Here is a 17,218-nt window from a genome sequence, read left to right as displayed (position 1 = left end):
AGATGTTTCCCTATCATACATATTTTAATGAAGTTGTACAGAAAACAAAGGAGTATCTATTTCTAAGGCCTGGAAAATATGTAGCCATAAACAGTCATTTTACTAAAGAATTATTCTTGTTTTCTAAATACCTAATCCACACAAATGAGTTAAACAGTGTCACTAACATATAAAACGTGTACTCTGAAAGAAGAAAGTAGATATCTTCAGGATTAGCACAGGAAAGGCCACTTCCACAAACTCATTACACTGAGAATTATTAACTGTAAAGAACCATGAGCAAGTTTATCACTTGCCCATTAACATTTGCCCTATTTAAAAGGCAAGAGATTTGAAAACAGTTTCACTATGTTGCTTGTTTTCTCCATTATATTCCTTTGTTCCACGATGTATTCCAATGCCTGCTGCTGACAACTATGATGCCATTACTCTTTATTTAATATGTAGTGGAAAATGTACTTGAAATATAATCATTTTTAACTTTCTAAAGAAAGTTGATTGTTTTAAGGTCTTGTTCAATGGTTGATCACCCAAGTAATACAAGTGCCTCAAGGAATTTTATTAGGAAAGAGGTGGCATTCCTGATACAAATCACACTCCTCACCACCAAATAGATGTTTTACTTGCTTATTGGGCTGTGTTTCTCCAGAAGAATTTGGTGACTTTACAACTCTGTACATTGTTAGTTACTTGCACACAATTTTTGCCTACACATATATTTCATAAGATCACTGCAAATTACTTTCAAATTCTCTTGAATGGGGAATTTGTGTTTTTAAGCTCTTAGTTTCAGTGTCTGTTCTTCAACCCTATTAGTATTAATGTTCATTTTAGTGCGTTGCTGTTTTGAAGTAGTTCTATAATGAGTATTTTTATTTTAGTGTCCACTTAAAAGTAAACACCAATGTTCCATCTGTAACAGAGGCACAAATCATAGGTTGTATTTAATTCTGCAGATAAAAGAAAATCTTATGCTGTATAGCAAGGGTAGAGATATTTGGTATAGTCATCTCAGAAGACTCTTGACAACAAATGAAGTGTATGTTTTTTCAAAAAATGAACCCCACATATGTATTAATTATACTATCAAGGAATAAAGAATACTATATGCATCCTCTTAAAAGTGCTAATTTTTGTTGATCATAGTCACTAATCTTTTTTACAAAGACATTAAATTTTCAGTGGACATAAAAGAAAAATATATAGACTAGTCAAATTTGAATTCTTCACTTAGTCCCTATTTGAATACTAAATAACCAAGCATTAAAAGATAGTAACCAAATAGTCATTGAAATATCCCATAAGGTTAATATGTAGTTCTCTTTTACCTGTTAATATATAACATTTAAATATAATATCTAGATTCAAGCATTTTAAATATTATCTGTTTTTTCCTGTAATAATAATTTTAAAACCTTTGTTTGCTTTCAGTCTGACAAAGGATTAATAGCTAGAACACACAAAGAACTAAAAATTCTGAACTCAAATAGAACCAACTACCAACCAGCAACCCAATTAATAAATGGGAAATAAACAGACCATTCTCTGGTAAAAAAGTATAAATAAACAGCAAATACATGAAGAAATGTTCAACATCCCTGGCCATCAAGAAAATGCACATCAAACAACATAGAGATTCCATCTTACTCCAATCACAATAGCTAGCATCAACAATTAAAACAACAAATGCTAGGGAGAATGTTGAAAAAAATTAATGCTTATGCACTGTTGGTGGGAATATAAACTTAATGCAACCACTATAGAAAGCAGATTGGCGGTTTCTTAAGCTAAAAATAGAGCTACCCTATGAACCACGGATACCACTATTGAGAAGAAATGTAAGTCAGAATGTAATGGAAACTTTTGCATGCCCATGTTTACTGGAGTACTATTCATAATAGCAAACTCTTGGAATCAGCCAAGATGCCCTTCAGACAATAAAACTAATAAGTAAATTTGACATATATACACAATGGAGAATTATTCAGTGATAACAAAAAATGAAATATGGCATTTGCAGGAAAATGTGTAGAAATGGATGTAAGCATGTTAACCAAAGCAAACCATGTTCAGAAGGACAAACGTCACATGTTCTCTCATATGCTAAATCTAGACCTAAAATATGTAGAGAGATATACATGCATATATACATAACTATGACTACAATAGAGGGAATGTCTAGGTAGGGGGATGAGGAGGAAGGAGAGAAAGAATGTGAATTACGAGATACGGAAAAATGTGAAAATACATCATGTATATGAATGAGGGTGGTGCAAAGCAACCCACTGACAGCTGTTGAAAAGTGAGAAGGAGAGGGGAGATGGAGAAAGGAGAATAAAGGGAATTAATCTGACCAATGCAGAACAAGTGTATGCGTGAAACACTACAGGTCAACCCTTTTGTGCAAGTAATACACACTAATAAAAAACAGAATATATTGGCCTTAATTTGACTTGTTTAACAAATAACATTTAAATGTAATATCTAGATTTCAGCAGTTAAAATAATATGTAGTTATTTCCCTGAATCATAGTCTTAAAATTAAATATTTACTTGTTTTTATAATTGTTTATCAGCATATATTATTTGTACCAATGGGGTTTCATTATGACATTTTCAGACATATATTTTTAATTAGAATTCATTTCTTCCACAATTTCTCATTATTCTTTAAAAGGGAACATGTATTTCATTTTTCTTTGCTAAACACATTCTGTCCTTTGCTTTTGAAAAAAGAAACTTGTTTAAGATACCTATACAGAGTTTTGTTATTACAGTTCTACATATATATGTATTGTATCCCACATTCCATAAGCATTTTAATGCAGGAAATTGGTTACACAAGTTTTGTAGTGCTGAAAAAGCAAAAGGGGATGTTACCATAACTAAGAGAAAACAAATGAAGGTATCAGTTACACCCCCAAAGCAGTGGAAGTAAAGCAAAGGTTTAGGTCTCAGAAGCTAGGAGTTCAGAAGTCAGTATTTATAAAATGGTTGCTCAGATTTTTGATGAGAAGTGGCTAGGTAGGTACTAATATCTTAAGAATTTGGAGGAAAGTTCTCAAGACTCTGAAGAGGGGTTGGAAACTGCACTTAACCTTTACTGGTACTACTTAGCTGGCACAAGGAAAAGCACTGCACAAAGAAGCTCCAAACATGATGGTCTCCCTACTCTTTTCAGTTTCTTCCTTCCTCACTGCTGGCCAGTCATAAAAGCTCCTAACCTCAACTGCTCATTACAGTAACTTAAACTTGGAAAGCCTGAGGTATGTCCACACCTGCATACATTGAAAGCTCTATTTGTGATGGGAGAAACTAAAGCTCTGGTAGTCTCCAAAGCTCTCCAGGTGACTCTAATGGTTGCCAAGGCTGAGAACCACTGACCTTTCAACATTCAAACATTTAGAAAAGGCCAAATTCAAGTAATTGCTCCTTCCCTTCAAGTGTAGATCTGTTTATGATTCGTGATGGAACAAATAGCAGTTTATGGCCCAGTTGTGTTTTCACTCCAAGAGTTATGAGACACAGCTCTGAAAGCCTCTTACCTAGAAGTGGTTCTGTACTTAAGTAGCCAACTGCAGCTTCCTTTAGAACATATCAGGCTATCATATGGGCCCTTTACAAATATTTGATTAACTTCAAGGTGGAACTTACACAAATTGAGAAGTGGATCATCAATAATGGTATTTAAATATTCTTTATTTCATAAGATTCTTACATCCTATATTCGCATGTCCCATGCAAGTGGGTAGGGAGACCTGATTGGAGGTGATGGGAAATGAGAAAAGACACTTGTGATGGGAAACGTGAACTCCAAAGTATTTCAGCAGGTTTATTTAATGTGTAAGTGCAAGGAAGTGAAAGCAGGCAAATCTTCATTCATCAAGGTGTGTCAGCAGTAAAGGATATCTTCAGGTCATCAGAGCAGGGGAGGTCAGGACATCTTATGAGGAGGTCATGGGTTGTTTATGTTCTTGCACCAGGGAACAAATATGAGGATGTGGTTAGCTATTTTCTAGGGCCGAAGGTCAGTATAAAGCTCTGGAACTTTTGCAAGAGAACTGTGAAAACTCTTGATTTTCCAAGCTTGGCACTAAGGACCATGTCAACTAGGCCCCTCTGCCTAACCTTTAGGCTCCAACAATATTTGAATGCCTTTGAAATTTTCCATTGATAAAAGATACAAAAATTACAGACTGAGCATTGTGATGTTCTCCGAAATGCATGTGGGAAGATTAATGTACAAGACTGGCCCTGGGCAGAAGCACAAAATCCTAGCTGAAAAATAACCTAAAGGGTGGTTAACAGGAAAATAAGCAAAAAGGGACAACGTGGACTCAAGTGGAAGGGAGGAAAGGAGAGAGGAAGGATGGAAGAAAGAAGAGAACTACAAGGCAAAGAAATAATTACTATGGATATCTTTCTTTTGGCGTTATTTGAAATTTATATCTTTAAGCCACCCACATTTCTAAATAACTCACACATATAGAAAATTTTCAGGTAAAATTCTTACTCTTTCTCAAGTTCCTGAGCCAGACAGTTACTATCCCCAGAGGCAAACCAGGTCCTTCATTCTTTTACATACTTCCAGAAAGGCATAGACATACATAGGCAATACACAGACATAAACACATACCTGGTAGTCACTGTACTACTATCTTTAAATTTGTTTCTAATTTAAAATTTGAAGAGTATGCCATAAAATGATATGAGGATTTTCTCATATCTCTTTGTTGTTCTTTTTTGGTATTGGTGATTGAATTCAGTGTTCTAGCTCTGGCTAGACAGACACTCTAACAATTGAGTTACAAACTGTGTGTTTCACTGTATGTCTATATCATAGCCAGTTCTCCTTAATGGGTACTTACATTGTTTCCATCCTTTTGTTGTTAAAAACAGAGCTGTGGTGAGAACCATTGACATGTTTCAATAATTATACACCTTTGACCCATTTTCTATGGGGTAAATTCTTAATGATGAAATTGTTAGGTCAAAGAGTGTGTGATGGCATGTAGAATTTTGTTAGATTTGGTCACATTGCTCTTTAGGAAGGTACAGATAGTCTTTATATTCCAATCAGCATTTCACATATATACCATTTTCTTACACTCTATCAACAGTATGTTATCAAACCTTGCAGTGTTTGCCAACATAACAAGTATAAAGTAGCCAACCAATATAGTCCACCCCCATTTTTTGACAACTTTTTATTTTCACCTATTGCAAAGGCTGTAACAAAGTTGTCCTGTGTTTCCATCACATTGCTTTCCCCAGTGTGAAACTACATAATTCAATACAGGGTCAAAACTGGGAAAGTGACATGGCACAAGACAAAAGTCTCACTACAGATCCAGCAGTTGTTTCATCAGAATTACTTGTTTTGGGAAGGAGCATATGTAATATCTGAATCTTTGCCATTTTATCACATGCTAGATACTTACAACCACTTCCGTGTTCAGGATATGGCACTGTGCTACCTTGCTGGAAACTTGCTTAACCCACTCCTTTGTAGTCATTTCTTCCCCTTCCCCTCAGTAAAACAGTCACCATGTCAGGGGAGATTTGCTTTAACTTGTGTAGATTTAATTTGTACTTTTTATTATAAGTGAAGTTGACTGTCTTTAAGAATTACTCTTCTTTCCATTTCTGTGAACTGTCATTCCCTTTATACATAATTTTTCCCCTAAATTGTTTTTCCTCCTTCTCTTGGAGTTCTTTTTTCTTTGGAAAATAAGTTCCTTGTGATGTAAGTTTAAAATCGACCACCCTCCATTCGACCATGTCTTTCCATAATTCAAGAGAGTAGCTTAGCATTGTTGGCATGTGTATCAAATTTTGGATGTACATTTTTCCTTACAGTTCAGTTTGGATTCTTGATGTTTTAGATGCCACAATAACTATTGCAATAGTGTTGTACAAGTTGTCACCTCACTTGGCTCAGTTCAGGTTTCTGCACAATTTGTTTAGTACTGGAGTAGCAGAACTTGCCTCAGAATGGTGTCCAGGCATCTTACCTACTCAACACCCTGTACAAGGCCATTCTTAAATATGACAGTGCTGGAAAAGCCTCTGAGCCAATTTAATGGTGTAAAGTGAATGGTGAATTCTTTATCAAATAATGTTTAATTCATGGTGTGCCAAGTCAGATTTTAAAATTACGTTCCAAATTTCACTGAAACAATGGGTCAAGAACAAAGCAATTTATTTAAAAAATACACCGCAGTCTTATATAGATATTTACAATAAATCTTTTCTACATAAAAACACAGGTTTATGGTATGAGATGCCAAACCTTAACTACTTGAGCTAGGAGAAGGAAATAGGAAGTTGTTCAGTGGGTGCAGGGTGCAGAGTATCAGTGTTGTATCATAAAAATTTGTACAGATATTTTTCAAAACACTGAGAATGTGTTTAATACCTGTAGACATACACTGAAAATGGTTAGTATGTGAACATATGCTTAAAATGGTTAAGATTATACTGGATTTGATGGCTTATATCTGCAATCCTACCTCTCAAGATACCAAGGTATGAAGATTACAAATGGAGATAAAAGGTTTATAATGCTATATTTAATTTTACATGTATTTTTACTCATCATAAGTTGTTAAAAATACAAACTTACTAATAACTAAATGATAATCTAGAAAGCTCCAGGTTTGTTTGAGTGTGTATTCTAGGTGTGCTTCCATTTTCTTGCCATTTCAGTATTGCAATTCAGTGCAAAGAAGGTTGGTTTCCTTCAACTGTGCAGTTTTTTTCTACTGTGAATCCCAGAAGAATGAAATCATTTCCTCCTTCCTTATGGGCATTTATTAACCGGTACTGTGTAGACAGTGTAGCCATACCCATTGCCTAGGCTGTCCCAGGTGATGCCTCTGTCTCTGACTGGATTTCATGGTCTGGAGGGTGCTAATATGAATGGCAAACAATACGGTTATCTCATATTTAGATGAAATTTTCATCAATATCTCAAATGTTTTGAGAATTTTAATTTTTTTCAAAAAAATATAAAAATGGTGCATCACTTTTTAAAAGATATTTTGGAAATGTTTAAATGTCTTCTTAATCTTGTGATAGGAAGTCTGAGTTGTGACCATGTATGTCATCATTGTTAGATTTTCCTCCTGTTCTCTCTCTGGGTGGAAACAGTTTGGCTCTACCTGCAGACTGTAGATGAGTATATCATCCATGAGCACATGTGGGAGAGCACCAAGGTGATCATCATGCAGAGGTGAAGTTATGCAGGGAGTGCAAGAGGTGCTGGGTGCTGGCATCACTTATTTGATCTCCTGTCAAAAATAAACATTTCATATGGTAGTGAGGAGCACTGTTCAAGCAACAGAGCTGTTTTACCAGTATAGCTTAGGCATATTCTGTTTCATCTTTATAGATGATGTCAGGGTACTATCAAATTAAAAGTATATTTGTCCAAGTTTTATATCAGTTCATAGTTTTTCATAGTAAATTTTATTTTTGAATTAAAGTATATGCTGCTTCCCATATATAATTTAGATGACATCAAATGGTTTCAACTATTACCATTTTCAATTGTCAGTAAGGTATGAAACTAGTACCTTTTTTGTTATAATAATCTAATTTTTAATCATCTTAGCACAATATTTAATAAAATAATTAAAGAAAACCTTAGTTCATTTATGATAATTTTTCTTTAGTTAATTGCTTCTGAACAGAAACATACAGTACTGAAGTGGACCTCTATTTTTTCTTTGTTGACTCAATTTTCAGTTATGCAGCTTTTTGAGATGTGTGCTTTCTACTAATAGTATTGAAATGCACAGGAAAGGGAAGTTTTAAGTCCTTACAACCTGAAAAAACATGACATGCTTACTGGCTGGACTGGCTTTCCTTCAACTAGATCTTATGTCTCTTACACGGTCATGTTTCATCAATCTCATGTAAGAATTTTCATGAAAATGGAATTCTCACTATTTTTCTAAGGTGATACATGACAATCATGTTATTGTTAAAATCCATCCAGTATTAAACTGTGAGTAGCTCAGTGGGGAAGAATGTGTTTTAGCATGCATAAGGCCCTGTGTCCAATCTCCAGCACCAAAAAAGAAATAAAAAGAATCCACATGAGGGAATAATGTTAGAGAACCTTCACAGAAGGATCGTCTAAAGAAAAAAATTAATCATATGTCATTTAATTCCAGTTCAGGAAATAAATTCCACTTATACTTTCCTACCACACTGAAATTATTTATTCATGATGCTTTTCTATGTTAAATTGGGCCAGATCAAAATTGCTCTGTTTTACCTAAAACTTGGTTTACCTTACTAATTATTGATATCATGTTTTGTAATGTCTCTAGCCTAAACAAGAAACATGTATTTGGTTTTTTTCCATGGAAGAAAATGTTTAAAATTCTTTTGAATCTCCTTAGGAACAAAACTGTTCCAGGAAATTTCAGAGATTACTGGTGTTCAACTTACACTGTATGTTGTATCAGCAAGTGAAGAAAAAAGAGTGACAGTGCTAGTGCAACTTCTGGTGTTACCCAGACCCCTCCAGTAGGCAGCACACCATGGTGTCTTCCTCAAGATTGTCCTGAAGCAGGTCACTATGGCCAAAAAGTGGTTACAGATGCCTAAGAATCTGAGGTGTGAGAGAGCACCACATGCCAGGCACCAGCCAGAGGTAACCTTTTCCTTGCTTACATGTCTCCCTCAACCCTTAGATTTACAGCAACCATTTACTATTTTTATACTGAGATATCTAATTATTTTGTAACTTGAAGATGATAAAACATTTTATTTTAATGGAAATTACCACTATGATTGAATGAGTAATCATGCTCGTCTTTATTGATAAAACAATTCTCTTCATCGGAAGCCTTCAGCAGTGTGATTAGCAAGGCAGTGGTAAGTACCACATGCTTGTGTGTCACTTAGTTCCTTAGGACTAGTCCTTTAAAAAAATGCTGTGGCATTTCTTAATTGGTACACTTTTTACCTCTTGAGGACAGTGGACCCTGGTAGTTAATATTAATTATCATGTCTACTTTAAATAATATTTTTTCCTTTTTGGAATACTTCCATTTAAAGTGAATAATAAACTGTGATGAGCTTTCCAAATCCAGTTTGGGCAGGGTTTCTTCCAATGAAATTTGCTCCAAGAAGTCTTATCATAGCATTATGCAGTATGGTAGCAAGGTAACTTTCAAGTGCTCTGCTTTAGGTATCTCAGGTATCTTGTAACCTGTATTTACCTATAAACTTTGCAGTTAATAGAGGCTATACAGAGCATAGATGGTCCTTCATAAATCAAATACCAGGTTATTAAGATGAAATTGCTTACTATTTGTTGACTTATAAGCTCATAATTCATATTTCATATAATTCATTTTTGTATTTTTATAGCAGACAGAAAATGCTTACACACATTCTTCTTTGACATAGAGAAGACTCCACTCCTCAGGTGCTTACTGAGTTAAAGACACTCAGAAAGACCCTAATGAAGATGCTGTCTGTTGCTGAAAGGCATCTTGAGCTAAATGATGTACATCACCCACTACTGGCAATTAACTGCACAAGGTGATACACACCTGCATGATTTTCAGTGGTTAAAATGCAACATCTGTACAATGTGTTGTTAAGCTGTTTATTTATACCAGGTAGGGCTTTCCAGCATGAAATACAGAAAACTATACACTCTAAAAATAATATACAAGGAAATGCTATGTTCACATATTAAAGATGTATAGTTTTGCCTCCTCCTGGTTTGTAAAAGTTTACAGGCCTGGTTTGTGCCCACAGACTCCTTGAAGGACTGTTATTCAGTCAGAATATGCTTCTAAATGTCAGTGTAGGAACAATACACCACTCTTACTCAGAGTGTGCCTCTGGACTTAGGTTAGCCGCAGTGGAATAAACTGTGAGTGCCCCATACTACCATATTGTCTGATGGCCAGCATTAACTGTTTGAACTTTAATAGAAGGACCAACTCAAGTGTCTGTCCCTAAAGGCAATAGCAACTCTGAAATGATGTTTTATGAGGGAAGGTTTCCTCTTTCTGTAATAATGAATAATTTTCAGATTAAAGGTAAAAATGGGACACTGGTAGAGCACCTTCCTAGCAAGCTTGAGGCCCTGAGTTCCAACCACAGGGTTTGTTTCATTGTTGTGAATATGCCAAAAAAAGGAAAGGGGAACACTGGGGTTTTGGTTTAAGAGAATTCTGTTTAGAGAAGTTCATCTAATGAAAAGAAGATTCACACTTTTATCTTAAAGTTTTCATTTGAAGCTGAGTGACATTCATGAGTTTTCAGGTTGTGACATATGCATAGACAAGATTATCAAAATATGTGGCTTGCCAAACATTTGAATTAACTCTGAGATATTGCCTCTATCCTTGTATTGATAAGCTATGGAAATCACGCATTGCTGTGGAAATCACATGCAAACTTTAAAAAAAATTTTACCGATAAAAAGGAATAATTTAGTTTTAGCAGTCATCAGTAATCAATTTAAGAACAGTTTGGAGTCAGGATGCTGGGGATTAAGTTTAGTACATCCGATTGACTGTCTTTTTTTATGAGAGAAGCTTTTAGTTATGTATATCAGTAAATGTGAGACTTCACCATGGTGCTGGTGTCATTCAAAATATTTATCTGTGGTTATTCTCTGATGCAAGAAATTAGCATGGTAGGAAAAATTCATAATTACATGGAAGAAAATAGAAGCTGCCATCCTTTATTCTTGCCCTCACAAAGTGTGCAAAGGTATTTTTCTTCTCATATCACTGTGGGGTAGAGGAAAAAAATCACTACTGTATATTCTTTGCTAAAACTTGAGCTATTTTAATTTATTGAAATAAATCATGAACAAAAAGGAAGTGGAGTTAGGAAGCAGGTCAGCCATTATAACTCATAAAATGATCATAATTCAAACTTTGGGCAGGAAAGTGAAAAATTGGAGAAGGTGATATTTGCTTAAATATCTACTGATTGTTTGCTGATATAAAATAATTATTAAATATTAGTAGGCAAATGGTGTTATGGTTGTATTTTTAAAAAAATCTTTATGTTTAATATAATTAATTACTTCTGGGTGTACTGGCTCAATGCCAGTAATTGGAGGTACATAGGAGACAGAGATTGGGAGGATCACAGTGCAAGGTCAGGCAGGAAAAATCTATAGTGAGACCATCATCTCAATCAACAGTAAGATTTGTTGGCACACATCTGTAATTCCAGCTACACAAGAGGCATAAATATGGATCATAAGCATCATTGTTTGAGGCTTACCCTAAGCAAAAGTGCTAGACTCTACCTGAAAAAAAGATAAAGGAAAAAAGGACTGGAGGGGTGGCTCAACTAGTAGAGCCACTTCCTACCATGTGGGAAGCCTTAAATTCAAACCCCACTACCACACTTCCCCCCAAAAAAGAGTATACTCTCAAATATTTAAAGAAAATGCTTTGCTGTCTCCAATTTGCTTCTAAGTACTTTGGTGGGACTCATGAGGTATAAATAGGACTGGCTCCAAGCAGATACCTGCTAATAGTGACTAGTGGACACACAGAAGCATGTTGTGAAGTCTTCTTTATGTATGTTGGGTATTTCCCATTTTAAAAATGTCTTTTTAATAATTTCAAAATGTATTTTTATATCCTTAGTGTGTTCTTTAATTCATGTAGTATATATGATTGCAATTAAAACAGAAATTATGAATGCAAATAGATTATTACCAGTCATCCTGGCTCCAGAACTAAAGACTACCTGGGAAAAGTAGGGTTTATATTGTAATGATTCTTTTCTTCCTACACTTTGAAAAGTGTATCTTAAAGTAGGGTATGATGTAGTCCTTACTAATCTTTAGATGTTAGTTTAATTACAACTAAAATACATTTGAAATTACTCTCAAACATATTTTGTAACCTATTAGCTCCTATGTAGCATAGTGTAAACTAAAATTTACTTTCTTTCTTACAATGTAATCTGTAAAGAAAATCTTGCCTAATTTAAAAAACAGCCACAAGTTTCTTGTAACCATTTTTAAAAACATGCTCTGTAAAGGATCTTTTCCCCATTGTGACATCATCATCTTATAAAATCACAGTCTCTGTTTTCTTGTACTTAATTTTGTATGTCATTGCTTTCTCGCTGATGGCATGATGAATTTGATTTTCTCACTCTTTCAAAACTGGAAAGTCCCTTATCAGGTGAGTTATTTTTAAGCATGATGACAGTGTGGAGGGTGAATATCCAATGTTGCTTAAATACTGAAGATATTCCCTCCAATGTGCCAATTTTTTATGCCAGTGGACTCCTAAACCTTCAATGCAGCAGCTGGGAGAGTTGATTTGTCTCCCTTGACCTCATGTGTAGCCATTGAAGCTATTCCTTTCTAAAAGTCCGAGAGGGGAATGGGGGACTAGTAATGTGAAACTCCAAGGCTCCCTCTCATCACAAGCAACTTTCAATCTGACAGGTGAGAATTCAAAATATATGGTAGAAAAGAGGCTGGTAGGTGAGTCATGGGAGAAGAAATAGTTGTTAGTCTGTGGAAACAAGAACCAAGTAGCAAAGTAGTGTCTCTATCAACAAGAAGCCATTATTGCAATTTTGTTGTTCTCTGGCTGTATAACAGGACAGCAAGTTTTAAATTTCCACTCAGTCTTTAACTCATAACTTGAATTCATTAGTGTCCATATTCAGGGTGTTACCATATGAGTGCCTTATTACACAAACTCTAGAATTCAAATAATGTTGATAGTGATGGGAAAGAATGTTAATAGTGTTTTGCGATATATTCAGAATGCTAAAAACTTCCTCATATTCACATGCCAGTATCTATCCATATTGAGAAAACAGGATTGTGACAGATTTGGATAATGGATGAAAAAATAATCTAATAAAAATGCTGATTGTATATACACATATTCTTCCAGATATATGGCAATTTTTCTAAAAGTCTCCAATTATATATTACTATTATGATGCCGAAGAATCTCATTTTGACTTTTTTTAATTTGTTTCTTTAATATTAATTCTTTGAAATAATGAGGTTGAAAATTAAATTAGCTACAACTAATAGAGGCTGTTCTGTTAAAAGCTTTCTTGTAACTGTGAACTGGAGAAAATAAAGAATTAACTCTGTTCTGAGTAAGCTCCTTAAGTAGCAAAGAAAGAAAAACAAATGTAAAATCAATTTACAGATTTAAGAGTGCCAATATTAAGGGTAAACTAGCAAGGGTCTCTTCGGAGATGCAATAAATCAGGTTTGGATTTCATGAGCTTTTGTGAGCAAATTTTATGTAGCCATGAGGTACTTTCACTGATTTCTGAAAACAGTGCTTACAATGTTTAATTCATTTTTTGTCTGTACTTCCAATTGCTTCAATGGAATTACATATACTACCTCTAGTGCTTTAATTTCATATCTGAACATTCTTTCCCAGATTAAAAAAAGGAAATCAGAAGTGTCAAAAAGAATATAATTTCTTTCAGTGTGTGAAAAGGAGGGGAAAAAGGAGAGACAGTAAAAGAAGAAGAGAAAGCAATGTCAATCTGTTTGCCTAAGGAATGGAAAAAGAAATGTGGAGCAGAAGTAAGAATTTCACATAGAAACACAGAGTAAAGAGTAACAAAAAACATATTTAATTATTCCATATTCTGTATAATGTTGATTTCTAAAGCAGGAAATTATCTTGGACAAGTGTCCAACAATATTGCTTTTTCTGATTTGTACTAAATATCTCTTCCAATAAATGTTCCTTTCAACATGTGAATTTTGGACTTCTGAACCTGGCTAATTTCACTTAAAATGATATTCTTCAGTTCCATTCACTTACCTACAAATGACAAAATTTGATTCTTATTTATGGCTAAATAAAATTCAATTGTATCTAAATACCACAATTTCTTAATCCTTTCATCAGTAGTTGTCCAAGGCTGCTTTCAGAGCTTAGCTATTGTGAATAATGCTGTGAGGTCAAGGGTGTCTTTTAACTATATTTCTAAGAAATGTATTTTACCATTCAAGAATCAGAGCAAATAAAATTAAAGATACAGCACCATTGTTGCAGAAAACAGTGAGGGAAGCAAAGTCGCCAAGACCCCTCTGCAGGAAGCAGGAATTATCTTATGCTAGCAGACTCAGGGGATGTAAGTTCTCAAAGCCCTGAGTCCCAATCTGTGTCAGGAGATGGGTAATTCACTCTCTGGGAGGGTTTTGCAGCATGGGGTTTTCTAGTATATATGTCAGTTACAGGAAATAAATTTGTTACAGAATCCCCCAAACACACCCTTATAGAATGTGGGTAGAGTTACAGAAAACATCGTGGGGCTGGCTTGGGGCATGCAATATTGTAGAGCTGGCAGAAAGCTGCTTGCAGACTCAGAGTGTGGAAACCAAGGTGAATTCCAGACATAAAGTAAATCTCAGGAAAATGGCCACGATGACTCCATCATTCCCCCTTTTATGCTCTGACATTTTCTTTGTCAAAATGCATAATCTCTGTCACCATAATGGATGGGATTTACTCTTTGGTAACCTTGTAATAAGTAAAATTGTGTTGCCATTTTCTGTTCTACTATGGCTTCTATTATGGTCAATGCAGACCTCATGACCAGTGGTAGCAAGCATGGGAGTATAAAACAGCCTAACACCATAATTAATCCAGCCCCAAACATGGTTTTAAATCCTCCTATTGCAGAGAACCATCCTCCAAGCAAATAATCAGGATTCCACACTTTCCATGTTTGAACTGGAAAATGAGCGATCTTTCTCATTCTATCTCTGATCTCTTCCATTACATTTCCCATGTCATCCATCTGAAGACAACATTTGCTCAGATTGAGCCCACTCCTGCTAAGGCTAAGAGATAGTGTAGAGCCAAGGAGATTTGTTAAATTGCATTGCACATTTTGGTGCTCTGCCTAGCAAGTATATCGTGAGCTTTTGCAGTTTTGTTGGTTATGATCTCTACTACTGCTTGGAGCTATATGATACTATTGAGCATATCTCTATCTCTATCTCTAATTATATCTACATCTCTATCTCTACCTACATAGATATACAGATATATTGGAATCCAGTAGCTCCAAGAGTTAGCCTCAGCCCAGATGCCTTGCCCATAATACTGAATCATGCCCTCTGGTGGCAGTTCATCAACTTTCCAGTTTCCAAGTTGTATGCTCTTTTGTATAGCCCTCAGACTCTTTGGGTGCCCCTTTTTAATGGACTGCAATTTCCAGCTGTTCACCTTGAGGTAAGGACAGGAGGAAAAAGAAGGGAAGTATTGTCCCTAGCACACAGGTCTTGGCCCATAACTGGGGCAGTCTGGTATAGGAAGTCCTTCCAAATATGCAGTATAATCCTTTTGGGACCCACCAATCTTCTGTCAGTGTCAACTAGGGGAGGTGAGCCCACTGTGACATCACAACCAAGATTTTCCTGATTGGTCAGACTGCATAAGCACTCCCTCTAAGAACCCTTTCCCTCCAGGTACCAGCTGCTTGTGTGCCAACTCCTGGTAATATCTTCTGATCTGAGGATCGATCGATCTTCTCCTCCATTGTCCCTCATCAGCTTATTCAAGGTTCAACTGGGATGACATTTCTGTCATGTTCCATAGAACTCCCAATCTGGAACCTACATTTTGGAGGACAGGAAGTGTTTCTAGTGGTGACTACAAAAACACCTCAAGCCCTTTACAGTGCCATCAGCCAGGAAAGCTTCCTTAACATTGGATGAGGCAATTTCCCTCCAGGAACTACATCTCCCATCATGTGGGATGATATTACCTTATCTGGATGCAAAATATAGAACACTGGGAACCAGGGGGTTGTGTTTCCAGGCTTATGTTTCTAAATTCATCAAAACATGCAAACCCACACACTGGCTGGCAAGGGCCTCAAAGTGACCACATGAATTCACTTCATGTGGACAAATAAATCAATTCACTTTGATTGAGAAGTACACCAGCACACACAGGGTATACTCAATGAATGCTTTGTATTCCCTATTCAGAGAAATTCTTACCATCTCTTCAGTGAACGGAAGCTTTCAGGAACACCAGAAACTGTGGAACACCATGAAGCACTCAGGAAGAACATTCATTTATTTTGGAAAAGATTCTCTGAGGGACAAAACACTATACCTTTCCTTCACGGAACTGAACACATACAGTCAGAGCGACTCAAGGCTGTTCCTCAAAGTGACTTAAGGGACTCAACCAAATTTCTACAAGTCAGTGAATGGCAAATTGAACAAGAAATATCATACAGACACCCATACACACAAACACACACACACAATAAGTGATGATATTCTGATTGTTATCTAGTAAATGAATTTCTTAACTTCTATCTACTAAATAACCACGTTGAACAAGACCAGAAGTCACTGAATACCAGGACACCCTGGTGCATCCCATCAATTACCACAGTGTTAAAGAGAGATTTTAGTTCAAGGAGTCTTATGCATGCCTAAACAGTGGATACATTCAATGAGTGTGAAATAGTGTGTAGTATGAGAATTTATTAGAAAGAGTAAAGAAATTAATACATTATGACACTATCGGTATTACACACACACACACACAAACACAAAACTTGCCTATTTTCGATGCCTGTGGAAAGTTAACCGCAATAGCTGAAATCCCTGTTGTATCCTAATGTGCAGGCAACTTCAATACTTAAAAAAGCATCAAATTAGCAAAACACGTGAAGTGACATACTTTCCACCCATGTTCTTGGAAAGAACACTTACGACCACCTTTAAGCTAATAATGAAGTAAACCCTAATACACCAGAGTCTACGCCTGAAGCCATCATTGGAATTGAAATCATTTCTAGCAAGCCAATGATACACATTGAGTATCTTGACACATGTATCAAGATACTCGGACATACACTGGGCATGTTCAGTGAATGCTGAATATTTCCTCACCAGACAATTTGTCACAGCTGATCCTCAGAATAGCAATGTTGAGCCAAAACCGAAATGAGTGAATTCCAGGAAGCATTGCTGACTTCCATTATTTGGAACAGAGTACCTAACAGACACTAGTACAGGAAATATTTTATAACCACACATGCACCTACACATGCAAACACACACACAGAGTGGCTAATTTCCATGAGTATTAAGTATTTTGGTGTAAGTGAATTTCTGGGCTTTCATCTAAGTAACATACCTTTCATCAGCACCAAAACTTCATGAATACCAGGAAACACTAGTGAA

The 17,218-nt window shown here is 35.8% G+C and overlaps 1 pseudogene; it reads left to right on the top strand.

The window, feature by feature from the left end:
• Positions 1-15,587, top strand: part of LOC141418146 (gamma-tubulin complex component 5-like) — a 96,807-nt pseudogene extending 81,220 nt beyond the window's left edge.
• The last annotated feature ends 1,631 nt before the right edge of the window (positions 15,588-17,218 follow it).

This window comes from Castor canadensis, chromosome 2 (genome assembly GCF_047511655.1).
Source record: "Castor canadensis chromosome 2, mCasCan1.hap1v2, whole genome shotgun sequence".
Classification (NCBI taxonomy): Eukaryota; Metazoa; Chordata; class Mammalia; order Rodentia; family Castoridae; genus Castor; species Castor canadensis.
Note: the sequence above shows the minus strand (reverse complement) of the source record. Positions and strands in the feature narration are given on the sequence as shown.